The sequence below is a fragment of the Stegostoma tigrinum genome, chromosome 14 (assembly GCF_030684315.1).
Source record: "Stegostoma tigrinum isolate sSteTig4 chromosome 14, sSteTig4.hap1, whole genome shotgun sequence".
NCBI lineage: Eukaryota > Metazoa > Chordata > Chondrichthyes > Orectolobiformes > Stegostomatidae > Stegostoma > Stegostoma tigrinum.
Genome location: NC_081367.1, coordinates 60,468,049 through 60,483,132, shown reverse-complemented (window position 1 = coordinate 60,483,132; position 15,084 = coordinate 60,468,049). Strand labels below are relative to the sequence as shown.

General features: G+C 43.8%; 1 protein-coding gene across 8 annotated transcripts in view; it reads right to left on the bottom strand.

Moving 5' to 3' along the window:
- samd7 (sterile alpha motif domain containing 7) overlaps positions 1-7,135 on the bottom strand; it is a 45,778-nt gene extending 38,643 nt beyond the window's left edge. For all 8 annotated transcript variants that reach the window (XM_059651198.1, XM_048542619.2, XM_059651199.1 and 5 more), the window contains exon 1: positions 6,878-7,135. The gene's annotated coding sequence lies outside the window, so the exon portion shown is untranslated. The remainder of the gene's footprint in view (positions 1-6,877) is intronic.
- Positions 7,136-15,084: the final 7,949 nt, after the last annotated feature.

The window sequence follows — 15,084 nt, the reverse complement described above, 5'->3', positions numbered from 1 at the left end:
GGGACTCCATAGTTAGGGGGACAGATAGGAGGTTCTGTGGGGACGAGAGAGACTCACAGTTGGTGTGTTGCTGCCCAGGTGCCAGGGTGCGTGATGTCTCTGATCGTGTTTTTGGGATCCTTAAGGGGGAGGGGGAGCAGCCCCAAGTCGTGATCCACATTGGCACCAACGACATGGGTAGGAAGAGAGATGGGGATTTAAGACAGAAATTCAGGGAGCTAGGATGGAAGCTGAGAGCTAGGATGAACAGAGTTGTTGTCTCTGGTTTGTTGCCCGTGCCACGTGCTAGTGAGGTGAGGAATAGGGAGAGAGGGGAGTTGAACACGTGGCTACAGGGATGGTGCAGGAGGGAGGGTTTTGGATTCTTGGATAAGTGGGGCTCTTTCTGGGGTAGGTGGGACCTCTACAAGCAAGATGGTCTTCACCTGAACCAGAGGGGTACCGATGTCCTGGGGGGGATATTTGCTAAGGCTATTTGGGTGGGTTTAAACTAATTCAGCAGGGGGATGGGCACCAAAATTGTAGTTCGACTATAGAAAAGGTTGAGAGTAGGGTGGTCCGAAGTAAAGTTTCAGGGGATCAAGATGGCACAGCAAGCAAGAGGTTGGTTTGAAGTGTGTCTACTTCAATGCCAGGAGCGTCAGGAATAAGGTGGGTGAACTTGCAGCATGGGTTAGTACCTGGGACTTCGATGTTGTGGCCATTTCGGAGACATGGATAGAGCAGGGACAGGAATGGTTGTTGCAGGTTCCGGGATTTAGATGTTACAGTAAGAACAGAGAAAATGGTAAAAGGGGCGGAGGTGTGGCATGGTTGGTCAAGGACAGTATTACAGTTGCAGAAAGGATGTTTGGGGACTCGTCAACTGAGGTAGTATGGGCTGAGGTTAGAAACAGGGAAGGAGAGGTTACCTTGTTGGGAGTTTTCTAAAGGCCTCCGAATAGTTCCAGAGATGTAGAGGAAAGGATAGCAAAGATGATTCTCGATAGGAGTGAGAGAGACAGGGTAGTTGTCATGGGGGACTTAAACTTTCCAAATATTGACTGGGAACACTGTAGTTCGAGTACTATAGATGGGTCAGTTTTTGTCCAGTGTGTGCAGGAGGGCTTCCTGACACAGTATGTAGATAGGCCAACAAGGGGCAGAGACATATTAGATTTGGTACTGGGTAATGAGCCTGGCCAGGTGTTAGATTTGGAAGTAGGTGAACACTTTGGTGATAGTGATCACAATTCTGTTATGTTTACTTCAGTGATGGAAAGGGAGAGGTGTCTCTCACTGGGCAAGAGCTATAGCTGGGGGAAAGGCAATTACGATGAGATGAGGCAAGATTTAGGGAGCATAGGATGGGGAAGGAAACTGCAGGGGATGGGCACAGTAGAAATGTGGAGCTTATTCAAGGAAAAGCTCCTGTGTGTCCTAGATAAGTATGTACCTGTCAGGCAGGGAGGAAGCTGTAGAGTACGGGAGCCGTGGTTTATGAAGGAGGTGGAACCTCTGATCAAGAGGAAGAAGAAGGCTTATGTTAGGATGAGATATGAAGGCTCAGTTAGGGCACTTGAGGGCTATGAGGTAGCCAGGAAAGACCTAAAGAAAGAGCTGGGAAGAGCCAGGAGGAGACATGAGAAGTTGTTGGTGGATAGGATGAGGGTAAACCCTAAGACTTTCTATAGGTATTTAAGGAATAAAAGAATGACGAAAGTAAAATTAGGCTCAATCAAGGATAGTAGTGGTAAGTTGTGTGTGGAGTCAGATAAGATAGGGGAAGCGCTAAATGAATATTTTTCAACAGTAATCACTCTAGAAAACGACAATGTTGTCGAGGAGAATACTGAGATACAGGCTACTAGACTAGGTGGGATTGAGGTTCACAAGGAAGAGGTATTAGAAATCCTACAGAGGGTGAAGATAGAGAAATCCCCTGGGCCGGATGGGATTTATCCTCGGATCCTCTGGGAAGCCAGGGAGGAGATTGCCGAGCCTTTGGCATTGATCTTTAACTCGTCATTGTCTACAGGAATAGTGCCAGATGACTGGAGGATAGCAAATGTGGTTCCCCTGTTCAAGAATGGGAGTAGAGACAACACTGGTAATTATAGACCAGTGAGCCTTACCTCAGTTGTTGGTAAAGTGTTGGAAAAGGTTATAAGGGATAGGATTTATAATCATCTAGAAAAGAATAAATTGATTAGGGATAGTCAGCACGGTTTTGTGAATGGAAGGTCGTGCCTCACAAACCTTAATGAGTTCTTTGAGAAGGTGACCAAACAGGTAGATGAGAGTAAACCGGTTGATGTGGTGTATATGGATTTTAGCAAGGCGTTCGATAAGGTTCCCCACAATAGGCTATTGTACAAAATGTGGAGGAATGGAATTGATGGAGACATAGCAGTTTGGATCGGAAATTGGCTTGCTGAAAGAAGACAGAGGGTGGTAGTTGATGGGAAATGTTCATCCTGGAGAGGAGTTACTAGTGGTGTACCGCAAGGGTCGGTGTTGGGTCCACTGCTGTTTGTTATTTTTATAAATGACTTGGATGAGGGCATAGAAGGATGGGTTAGTAAATTTGCAGACGACACTATGGTCGGTGGAGTTGTGGATAGTGACGAAGGATGCTGTTGGTTGCAGAGAGACATAGATAAGCTGCAGAGCTGGGCTGAGATGTGGCAAATGGAGTTTAATGCGGACAAGTGTGAGGTGATGCACTTTGGTAGGAGTAACCGGAAGGCAAAGTACAGGGCTAATGATAAGATTCTTGGTAGTGTTGATGAGCAGAGAGGTCTTGGTGTCCATGTACACAGATCCTTGAAAGTTGCCACCCAGGTTGACAGGGCTGTTAAGAAGGCATACAGTGTTTTAGCTTTTATTAATAGAGGGACTGAGTTCCAGAACCAAGAGGTTATGGTGAAGCTGTACAAAACTCTGGTGCGGCCGCACTTGGAGTATTGTGTACAGTTCTGGTCATCGCATTATAAGAAGGATGTGGAAGCTTTGGAAAGGGTGCAGAGGAGATTTACTAGGATGTTGCCTGGTGTGGGGGGAAGGTCTTACAAGGAAAGGCTGAGGGACTTGAGGCTGTTTTCATTAGAGAGAAGAAGGTTGAGAGGTGATTTAATTGAAACATATAAAATAATCAGAGGGTTAGATAGGGTGGATAGGGAGAGCCTTTTTCCTAGGATGGTGATGGCGAGCACGAGGGGGCATAGCTTTAAATTGAGGGGTGAAAGATATAGGACAGATGTCAGAGGTAGTTTCTTTACTCAGAGAGTAGTAAGGGAATGGAACGCTTTGCCTGCAACGGTAGTAGATTCGCCAACTTTAGGTACATTTAAGTCGTCATTGGAAAAGCATATGGATGTAGATGGAATAGTGTAGGTTAGACGGGCTTGAGATCGGTATGACAGGTCGGCACAACATCGAGGGCCGAAGGGCCTGTACTGTGCTGTAATGTTCTATGTTCTGTTAAAACTCCTCTGATCTCTATAAACAATACATTGTTGTCAGTATGTGTAAATTTGTAGCCTCAATTTATTTAGTGTGTTGAAGCATCACAGGGAATGTGCCAAGTTCTTTAGATTTCAACCAAAAAAAATTACAATTAAAAGTCTGTGTTAGAAATGTTATTCTTTAGAAGAGAGTGGTTTTGAGGCTTTTACTGATGGGTTTTGCTTGTGTAAAGTGCTGACTAAATGGACTGATTGCATTATGCACAATAACACCATCCTTGAGATTATAATCACCCAAAAATCATGGTGAATGCAATTTTTTGCAAAGCAAGAGAATTCACAATATGACAGTGGACAATTATATGCATTTAAAATTAAAAACCACTTAAGCTTCACCTCACTATGCCTGAAGCATATTGGTAAAGGTCACAAAGCCTCAGACTTTCCAATCAACCTAACCCCATATTCACTGAAGACTGAAGAGCAACTTTCATCCTCTGCTGTGCAAATGCTTTCTGAGATGTGGCTGCACAGATCCTGACTGAAAGTCAAAACCTCATCCAAAAGTCAGTAAAATTACAAGTCTCAGCTTCCTCATTTTTCCAGACACCTTCTTGGAAACGAGGCAGCTCTGAGTTACGTAATAAGTTCACCAACCCGGTAAAATCTCACACAACAATGTAAACCTAAAAATAAATGAAAATTACATAGGAACACTTGAACAGAATGCAGTACAGAGATAAATTACTTAAATGTTGTTCAACTAGAAGAGGTTTTAGTCCATTGACTATTGGAAAAGCCTGAAGAGGAAAACAAACATTCTCCCTGTTGTTTGAGGGAAGTACAGTTTCTCCTTTGAATTTCCTTTAGTAATGATGATCAAAACATTGATTGGTTATTTATTTACTGCTATGATTGGATTGTTTATGAAAGAAATGATTGGAAAATACATCACATCAGGAGCCATTTGGCTCATCCAAACTGCGCTAGCTCTTTTGAAAAGCAGTCAGATTGTAAACTTATAGTATGTAAGTTAATGCTCTCTAAACCCCCACACCAGGAGATAATTTCACAAGTGGGTCATGGGGTCCTGTCTGATTGGGGAGGAGGACACAGGATGGGAACCCATGCAGCCCTGAACTCCTCACCTTAGCCAATTAAGTCCAGAGCAAGAAGGTTTGAGGAGGCCTTCACAGCTGGAGACAATCTGAGGCTATTAAGTGGGCAATTAATGCCCCAATTAAAAACCTTATCCTGCTGCCACTTGTATTTTAATACCAGAAAATAACCAGCAAGCAATAGACAGAGCTAAATGATTCTACAACCAACAGACCAAATCTAAGCTCAACAGTCCTGCCACATCTAATTGTGAAAGTTGGTGGACAATTAAACGACTCACTGGATGAGAAACCTCCATAAATATCTCCATCCTCAACAATGGAAGAGACCAACATATCAATGTAAAAGATAGAGTTGAAACATTTTCAACAATCTTCAGCACAAACTGCCAAGTGGATGATCCATCCCAGCCTCCTCCAATGGTCCGCAGCATTAGAAATAACAGTCTTTAGTCAATTCAATTCAGTCCACATGATATCAAGAAATAGTTAGAGGCACTGGATACTGTAAAGGCTATGGGCACTGACAACATTTTGGCAAAAGTATTGAAGGTTTATGCTCCAGAACGTCCTTCACCCATAGGCAATCTGTTGCAGTACAGCAACAACATCGGCATTTACTAAGCAATGTGAAAAATTGCCCAGGTATGTCCTGTACACAACACATGGGAAAATCCAACCTAATTACTGTCCCAACAGCCCACTGTTGATCATCAGTAAAGTGAAGGAAAGTGCCATCAACAGTGCTATGACCTGAACAGCAATACCCTGCTCACTTACATCAGTTTGAATTTAATATGCGCCACTCAGCTCCTGATCGTACTACAGCCTCGTTCCAAACATGGACAAAAGCGCTGAATTCCAGAGGTGAGGTGACAGTGAAAGCCCTTGACATCATTTTGATTAGCGTGGCATCAAGGTGTCCTAACAAAATTGGAATCGGGGCAAACTCTCCATTGGTTAGAATAAATACAAAACACAAAGGAAAATAGTTCTGGTTGTTGGAGGTCAATCATCTCAGCTCCTGGACATCTCTATAGGAATTCCGCAAGGTAGTGCCCCAAGCCCAATCATCTTCAGCTGTTTCATCAATGACCTTCCCTTCATCAAGAGGTCAGGAGTGGGGATATTTCCTGATGATTGCACAAGGGTTAGCACTATTCATGACTGCTGAGATCCTGATGTAGTCCATGTTTAAATGCGACAAGGTCTGGATAATATCCAAGCATTGGGTGACAAGTGGCAAGTAATATTCATGTCACACAAATGCTAGGCAATTACCACCTACAATAAGAGACAATCTAATCACTGCCCCATGACATTCAATGGTGTTAGCAACACTATCAACATCTTGGAGTTACTTTTGACCAGAAATTGATCTGGATGCACAATGCAGTACAGTAGCTACAAGAGCAGGCCAGAGAATAGAAATGCTACTCACTGCAGTATTTCCAAAGCTTGCCCACCATCTACAAGGCACAAGTCACGAGTATGATAGAATATTTCCCAGTTGGCTGAATGAGTGCAACTCCAACAACATTCAAGAAGTTGACACCATCCAGGACAAAGCAGCCTGCTTGATTGGTACAGTAGTTACAAGCATCCACTCCCTCCACCATTGACTCTTCCTGAGAAATGATCTCTATAAACAAAATGTACTGCAGGAATTCACCAAAGATCCTTATACAGCACTTTCCAAGCCTGAGAACACTCCAATCTAGAAGGTCAAGGGCAGCATCTACATGGGAACACTACTACCTACAAGTTCACCTCCAAGCCACTCACTATTTTGACTTGTAAATATATCACCATTGTTTCATTATAGCTGAATCAAAATCCTGGAATTCCTTCCCTGATAGCATTGTGGGTCAAGACATGGACTGCAGTGGTTCAAGAAGGTGGCATCACCATTTTCTCAAGGGCAATTAGGGATTGCCAATAAAAGCTGGTCCAGCTGGAAACACCCATATCCTCTCAGTGAATTTTTTTTCTAAAAATTTGTCAAAATTCTTCATAACTAATACTCCCTACAGGCTGTGAAAACAGATCCTACAGCTCCACATCTTCAAGAAAGAATCAATGTTTTATTAACAGTGGCACATACAAAGGCCAGGATTACAGAAGCAGGTTTTTAAATGATTGCCACATATTTTGCAACTGGCTGATTGCAAACTTTGAATTTATAGATTAGGGGTGTTGACTTCTGTATGGTGAATCAGAAGTTGAATAGAATTGTATCTGTTTTACCTTTCTCTGAGAGAAACACTTCAATCTGAATAAGAATAGAGTGAATGGAAAATATAGTGTACTTACACCGTATGTAGAGGGATGTTCAATTGTTCAAGGGTAACATGACACAAGATGACAAAGAACTGTCCTTACAGTGGTCTCACAAACTGTACAGAACACCAGCTTTCCACTTGGCTCATTGTCCAGAGTTGCACCAACTTTGACTAAAGTTAGCTTTGATAAAAACGTTCATTATTTTCTTTTTAAATCTTAATCAGCTCCCTTCATGACCCGTACACTTGACTCCGCACTCCTGGACCCTTGTCCCTGACATCACTCAGGTTGCTGTTCGATCCAATGCCAATTCCTGAGATGGTACTGAGAAATGGAATTACACGAAATAATTACTTGAGTAGCTCTTAAGCCTAAACCAATAAAAGCAGATTGAACAGCTACCTTCCCTAAGCCCTATTTAAGATTTGAAAGGCAAGTTAGATTATGCTAGGAATTAAGACTGGTCTTCAATTGTCTGTTGTAAATGCGGAATGAACAGGATCTGCAGATCACAATTGCTTTGCTTCACTTATGGGTCAAAATATGGCATAACAGCTTCGCATTGTACACAATGTGAGTGTATTAAAAAACTGACACAACCTGAATAAGCAAAGACAGTCAGTGAAATAGAGCTGTGAAGAATTACTCAGGACTAATCCTCTTTAAGAATATTATCAGGCAATCACTGGGATTAACAGTACAGATTAAGCTGACCTGCAGTACCCACAGGTTTCCTGCTGGTAACTCTTAAATTTCGTTTGTGTGTTTATGTGTATGTTTTCGAATGTTTTGGTGTTTGTGTGCCAGCAACAGCAAAATATTACCGTACAAATGCAGAAAAAATATTCAGGTTTTTCAGTTTCCTTTTCGTTCTTGCATAACAGATTCAGAAGAACTAAAGTCAAGGTTCTCATCTTCACAGTTAAATACTCAATCTCCATCACCCTCCCTATCTCTGTCACCTTTAAATCTCTACCGCCTTCAAATCACAATGTGTTGCTCTAATTTTGGTTTCTTACACATTCCCTGTTCTCTTCTTCTCACCATAGGCAGTCATGACTTCAGTCAATTATGGTCTGGATACCTTCTCCAACTTTCTCTATTCCTTTGTGACTTTCCGTCACATCTTGTCCCAGCATCCTGATAGCTCTTGACATGGTTCATGTCAAAGTTGATTTGATAATAGAACTTGGGATGTTTAAAAATGTATATTGCTGTTAAGTTCAGTACAGTCCTACAGTTGCCTCCATTCATAAGTCAAATAGAATGCCACAGGTGCTCTTGCAGAATATCAACTCTTTTACGTATACTTCAGTAAAAGTGATTTCACATATTCATGGACAATGCCGTCATTGGTTCGGCCAGCATTTATTTCCCAACTCTGATCGCCCAAAGGGAAATTAAGAGTCAGCCACATTTTCGGAGCTCTGGAGTCACATGTAGGACAGGCCAGGTCAGAATGGCAACCTCCTTCCCTAAAGGACATTGGTGAACTAGATATTTTTTTCCTGGCGATTAACAATGGATGATAGTAATCTTCTTGAAGCAGGTGGGAACCTCACATCAGAGTAAGGAGAGGTTAAAGATGACTGTGAATACTCCTGCCCGCTGGTCTGCACAAATTCTGCACATGCAAATGCTGACATGCTGGGGACTCCATTCAGACCTGCCGCTTTCCGTGGGTTCAGCACAAGTTCTGCACAAGTACATGCTGGGGACTCCATTCAGATCAGCTGCTTTCCGTGGGTTCATTCTCAAGAAGCCCAATCCAACATCTGCGGCTATTACTGTGGGTACAAGTAGACCCGAAGCAATCAGGGCAGGTCACATGATTTCACTTACCTGTTCAAAATGAGCATAGAATGTATTGAGCTTATCAGGGAGGGATGCGTTGCTGACAACGATTCTACTGGACTTTGCTTTGTGGCTGATTAAGTCATTAAAGCCTTGCCATAGTTGACGTGCATTCGAGTGGTTAGTCTGGCACTTAGTTTAAGTCTGATATTGTCTTTTAGTATCCTTAATGGCTTTGCTGGATTTCCTGTATGAGTCTGAGTCAGTTGACTTGAACACCTCAGACCTCAACTTTAGCAGGGAGTGGATCCTTCGATTCATCCATGGTTTCTGGTTGGGAAACATTTGGATTAACTTCTCTGGCAGTCCTTTACGTATTTACTGATGAAGTCTGTGATGGCAGTTGCATATGCATTTAGGTTGGCCACTGTGTTCTTGAATATGGACCAGCCCATTGTCTCCAAGCAGTCATTTGGGAGCTCATCCATTTCCTCAGATTAGCACTGCATGATTATCTGTACCAGATCCTCATGCTTCAGTTTCTCCTTGTAAGCTGGGAGAAGGAGTACAGTTTTATAGCCTGATTGTCCAAAATGTGGGTGGGGGATAGAGTGATTGGCATCTTAAGGATCTCATCCCATCAGGACTGACATTTTAGCAACCTTTCTTTGCAAGAGGAGACTACTTGATGGACTCTGGTGATATCTCTGCAGACTTGAAAATGGTTGGAATCTCGTGATCAGGCTCTATATCCTCATGAACAAACACATTCCCCCATCCAATGCTGGAGTCTGCCTGACTAGCTCCAACATCTTAATTCGTTAAGTGCTATTTGCAATCCCAGCAATGGTAGAGTTCCTAGTTGTGCTCCAAGGATTGCTGTGCTGCCAGACATCCAACTGGCTGACAGTTTTTGGGATGGTCACCCATCCTTTAAAGGAACAGGAGCTCTGTTGACAGCCAATTATTTGTTGGATAGTTCAAAGTAGGCCAGGATTCACACAGACGAATGAGGTAGGGTTTGTTCTGAGAAAGGGTCACCAGGCCCCAATTTCTGTTTTTATTTCTGAGTAGGGTTGGTCCGGACTTTCAAGCATATTATCAATCCTTTCTGGTTTTGAGAAAAATCCAGTTAAAGAATGGAAGGGTATGTTGAGAGGATGGTTTGAAGTCAGAAAGGAGAGCATACTTTTGGAGCATAAATGTTGGTACAAAGCAGTTAGGCTGAAAGGTCTGTTTCTGTGCTTATAATTCTATGCAGTTACAGTTTGATGCAGTCCTCCTTTGTGCAATCAGATTTATGCCAATGTATTTTCTGTGATCTTTCACTGAAACCTCCTTATCCACATCTATCATCCTGTGCCCCTGTTCCAGAAATTTTAGTTTTTAAATTTCAGACTTTTACCATCGGAATAAATTTAATTTTGGTTTATTCCTGGAGAGAGGATGCTCATGTAAAGTAGCAATCTGACAAAAAAAAGTCACCAGATGAATAAATGGCACAGTTTTAGCCCATTAGTCATGCAGTGGCAGGATTTCCTTCTGGACATACCATGAAATATGTCTGTATAGCTGAAGGTTGACACTTGGGCTTGAAAACACTTTAACGTAACAGCTTGACGGCTGTAATTGAAATGGAAAAGTGTATCTCTTAACATTATTAGACTGAGGCAGATTTAAAATTGAGTTGGGATATGATAAGTCATTTTCGTAAAAAGGTACTTGAAGCAACAAACTTTTCTCGGAGGTGCAGAAGGAATTTACCTGGCAATTTACAAAGTCGAAGCTGAAAGCAACATTTGCACTTATAGAGTCATTGCATCATAGAGATGTACGGCATGGAAACAGACCCTTCGATCCAACTCGTCCATGCTGACCAATTAACCTATATAAACTGAGTCCCATGTGCCAGCATTTGGCCCATATCCCTATAAATCCTTCTTATTCGTGTTCCCATCCGGATGCCTTTTAAATATTGTAATTGTACCTGCCTCCACGACTTTTTCTGGTAGCACCCTGTGTATGAAAAAATTGCCCCATAGGCCCCTTTTAAATCTTTTTCCACTCACCTTTACCTATGACCCCTAGTTTTGGGCTCCCCTGCCCTGGGGGAAAAGACCTTGTCCATTTTACCCTATCTGTCCTCCTCAAGATTTTATAAGCTTCTACAAGGTCACCCCTCAGCCTCCGACACTCCAGGGAATATACAGCTCCAGTCTGTTTAGCCTCTCATCATAGCTCAAACCTCCAACACTGGCAAAACTCTTGCCAATCTTTTCTGAGCCCTTGCCAGTTTTATAACATCCTTTCTATAGAAGGGAGACCAGAAACGCATGCAGTATTCCAAAAGTGGCCTAACCAATGTCCTGTACAGATACAACATGACCTCCCAACTCCTATATTCAATGCACTGACCAATAAGAGCAAGCATACCAAACGCTTTCTTCACTAACCTATCTACCAGTGACTCCAGTTTCAAGGAACTATGAATCTGCACTTCAAGGTCTCTTTGTTCAGCCGACACTTCCGCCATTTGCAATCTGACCCCACCACCAAAGATATTTTTTCATCCCCACCCTTGTCTCCTTTCTGGAGGGACATTTCTCTCCGTGACTCCCTTGTCTGCTCCACACGCACAACCAGCCCCACCACACCCGGCACTTTTCCCTGCAACCGCAGGAAGTGCTACACTTGCCCCCATACCTCCTCCCTCATTCCCATCCCAGGCCCCAAGAAGACTTCCCACATCAAGCAGATGTTCACCTGCACATCTGCTAATGTGGTATATTGCATCCACTGTACCCGTTGTGGCCTCCTCTACATTGGGGAAACCAAGCGAAGGCTTGGGGACCGCTTTGCAGAATACCTATGCGCAGTTCGCAATAAACAACGGCACCTCCCAGTCGTGAACCATTTCCACTCCCCCTCCCATTCCTTAGACGACATGTCCATCATGGGCCTCCTGCAGTGCCATAATGATGTCACCTGAATGTTGCAGGAACAACAAATCATATTCCGCTTGGGAACCCTGCGGCCCAACGGTATCAATGTGGATTTCATAAGCTTCCAAATCTCCCCTCCCCCCACTGCATCCCAAAACCAGCCCAGCTCGTCCCTGCCTCCCTACCCTGTTCTTCCTCTCACCTATCCCCTCCTCCCACCTCAAGCCGCACATCCATTTCCTACCTACTAACCTTATCCTGCCCCCTTGACCTGTCTGTCCTCCCTGAATTGACCTATCCCCTCCCTACCTCTCCACCTACACTCACCTCTACTGGCTCCATCCCTGCCCCTTAAACTTGTCTGTCTCCTCTCCACCTATCTTCTCCTCTATCCATCTTTGATCTGCCTCCCTCGTCTCCCTATTTATTTCAGAATCCTCTCCCCATCCCCTTTTTCTGATGAAGAGTCTAGGCCCGAAACCTCAGCTTTTGTGCTCCTAAGATGCTGCTGGGCCTGCTGTGTTCATCCAGCTCTACACTTTGTTATCTTGGATTCTCCAGCATCTGCAGTTCCTATTATCTCTCCCACCAGGATCTTATCATTAAGTCCTGCCCTGATTTGCCTTTCCAAAATGCAATACCTCATGTTATCTAAATTAAACTCCATCTGCTACTCCTCTGCCCATTTATTTTACCATTGACCATAATTAGGAATAAACTTACAGCAGAGAATGCAGACACATTTTCTGTGAACTTATGTTGCTGGAGATTCTGATAAAAAAATGATTATAAGTGAATTAAAGAAAACAATTCCTCAGAAAAACAGAAAATGCTGAAGAAACTCAGTGTCTGGAGAGAGAGAAACAGAGTCAACATTTTAAGACTCGCATGACTCTTCCTCAAAACAATCTTGAAATGTGTGCGGTTATTCCTCTGGTTTTTACCTCCTGGCACTTCCTTACGTCCCTTTGAGGATTGAGCACCTGCAGTTCAAGCCAGTGCACATGCTGTGTGAGTTTGTTCTAGGAGCAGTACATGGTAAGATGAGGCTCAAATTAGACATGAGAGATACCATAGAGGAGGGTTTGTAATTAATGCTGTGATTTTGGTAAGATATGGTGACAGAAGCCACTAGGCCTTGTGGCGATAAACCCACAACTTGGATTTAGCAAAAGAAAGTAAGATTCAATGTTTTGCGTTAGCAATTGCTTCAGTTTGCACTCCACCAGGCTCCTGAAATGACAATGTTGGTCCAAACCTGGGCAAATGGGAAATGAGGGTGACTAGACAAAACATTAAAACATTTGCTGAATGTGACATCAAGAAACTCAAACAAAACTGGAACGTGTAGGACTTGGTGAAAATATTCCGTAGGTTGGAAGGAAGATAGTTGCAGTTGGTGGACCTAGTCCTGCTCCTATTTTTTTGTGTTTCTTTAGAATACCCGTGCTAATTTAATGTTCCAGCCCAGAAGCGGAACTTGAACCTTTACCCTATTACTCACAGATGACAGCTATCAACTTAACCATCTCTCATGACACATGTTGGATTTAAACAAGCACATACTAGTCGTCATATTTTAAATATTTGTTAAACATTAAAAACATACTTAATGTACTTACAAACTGACTGGTTTACACAAAATAAGAATAGTAAATGCTTGAGCTTGGTTATTGTAAAATCAGTTTCAGCAGCTACTCATAGCTGAATACACTGATTAAAATTATTTAGATTTTCTGACGGATCAGTTTTTAGGTGTGTTGATGAAAACTACATGTGGCCACAGTTCCAGAACTGGGTTTCCCCCACAGTGGGTCATGATGCCTGATGGGGTTGCAGAGATTAGATTTGGTCTTGCGAAATTTCCTGTCTTTTGCACAGCTATCGTGACTGTGGTGAGCAGAAACCTTCGTCTAGAGACTAGCCTGAACTACCATCACCTAACAGCAAGGGCTACATGTTGGGCCAAAGCATCCTTTAAGATCAGAAACCAATTTTAGTGGTGAGTTCATGTGGGCAAGGGATTATTTGTGCACTGACTTGATGCAGTTAGAGATTTGCAAGTGTAACATGTTCACTGAGAGCAGCATAAACTGTCCTGAAACTGAGCTGAGAAGGTGGTTCATTGAACAGAATCCCTATAGTGTGGAAGCAGGCCACTTGACCTGTTGAGTCTTCACCAACCCTCCAAACAGCATCCTACCCAATCCCTGAATCTCAGCAATTCCCATGGCTGATCCACCTAACCTGCATATCCTTGGGCTGTGCGAGAAAACCGGAGCACCAGGAGGAAGCCCACGCAGACATGGGGAGAATCTGCAAACTCCACACATCATTCACCTGAGTTTGAAATTGAGCCTGGATCACTGTGAGGCAGCAGTACTAATCACTGAGCCACTCTGCCACCCCCATGAGACGACTTCAAAGCCTTACAGAGATAGTAGGAACTTCCGGTGCAGGAGAATCTGGGTTAACTTGGTGTGAAGCTGGATGAACACAGCAGGCCAAGCAGCATCAGAGGAGCAGGAAAGCTTGACGTTTCGGGTCAGGACCCTTCTTCAGAAATGGGGAAGCGGATGGGGATTCTGAAATAAGTAGGGGGACAGGGGAAGGCAGATAGAAGATGGATAAAGGAGAAGATAGGGTGAGAGGAGACAGACAGGTCAAAGAGGCGGGGTTAGAACCAGTGGAGGTGAATGTAGATGGGGAGTTAGGGAGGGGAGAGATCAGTCCAGGGAGAATGGACAAGTTGGGGGGGAGGGGGGGATGAGGTTAGTGGGTAGGGGATGGGGGTGGGGCTTGAGGTGGGGGGAATGGTTACGGAGGCGGGGACTAGCTGGGCTGGTTTTGGCATGTGGTTGGGGAGATTTTGAAGCTTGTGAAGCCCACGTTGATACCCTTGGGCTGCAGGGTTCCCAAGCGAAATATGAGATGCTGTTCCTGCATCTTTTGGGTGGCGTCATTGTGGCAATGCAGAACGTCCAGGGTGGACGTGTTGTCTGAGGAGTTGGGGGGGTGGTGGATGTTAAAATGGTTCGCGACTGGGAGGTGTAGTTGTTTGTTGCGAACTGAGCATAGGTGTTCCCCAATGCAGTCCTTAAGTCTCCGCTTGGTTTCCCCAATCTAGAGGAGGCCTGAACGGGAACAGCGAATACAGTATATCATGTTAACAGATGTGAACATCTGTTTGATGTGAAAAGTCTTCTTAGGGCCTGGGATGGGGTTGAGGCGAGAGGTATAGGGGCAGGTGTAGCACTTGCTTCAGTTGCAGGGAAAAGTGCCGGGGATGGTGGGGCAGGAGGGGAGTGTGGAGCAGACAAGGGAGTCACGGAAAGAGTGGTCCCCTCCGGAAAGCACATAAGGGTGGGGAGGGAAAAATGTCTTTGGTGGTAGGGTCAGATTGCAGATGGCGGAAATGTCAGAGGATGATGCGTTGGATTTGGAGGTTGGTCCGGTGGTACGTAAGGAAGAGAGGGATTCTGTTTTGATTATTATTGCGGA